Here is a 371-nt window from a genome sequence, read left to right as displayed (position 1 = left end):
GTTTCAGTGTTTTCTTGAAACTTTGGCATTATACTCATGTTTCAGGAGGTTGGCTCTTATCAGCATCCCCCTGACATCTCTATCGAATTCGTCTCCCATCTGAAGTACCTTTTGGAAAGTTGCATTCCTCTGATCCGCATGTCTTGCGTAGAGGATTTTGTTGTGTGAGTCAATCCGTGCCTGCGATGGAGAAAAGGTTTGCTCTATTGTAAGATTTTAAAATTACAGTGATACAATACAAAGTTCTTTCTGGAAACAGAACGGACCTGAATCTGGTTGTCTGTGATCAGGGCTTCTAGTTCCTTCTCTAGACCAGAGACACTTGTCTTGAATGCATCAGCCATCCTGCTCAAATCAACAGACACAAATGG

General features: G+C 42.3%; 1 long non-coding RNA gene across 1 annotated transcript; it reads right to left on the bottom strand.

Annotated features, from left to right (window-relative positions):
- Positions 1 to 39: 39 nt before the first annotated feature.
- Positions 40 to 365, bottom strand: LOC104775282. The gene is made up of 2 exons (XR_765810.1): positions 267 to 365; positions 40 to 180 (listed from the first exon to the last, which is right to left on the bottom strand). It is a non-coding gene; the product is annotated as an uncharacterized LOC104775282 (long non-coding RNA).
- Positions 366 to 371: the final 6 nt, after the last annotated feature.

This window comes from Camelina sativa, unplaced genomic scaffold, assembly GCF_000633955.1.
Source record: "Camelina sativa cultivar DH55 unplaced genomic scaffold, Cs unpScaffold11370, whole genome shotgun sequence".
NCBI classification, from domain to species: domain Eukaryota; kingdom Viridiplantae; phylum Streptophyta; class Magnoliopsida; order Brassicales; family Brassicaceae; genus Camelina; species Camelina sativa.
Note: the sequence above shows the minus strand (reverse complement) of the source record. Positions and strands in the feature narration are given on the sequence as shown.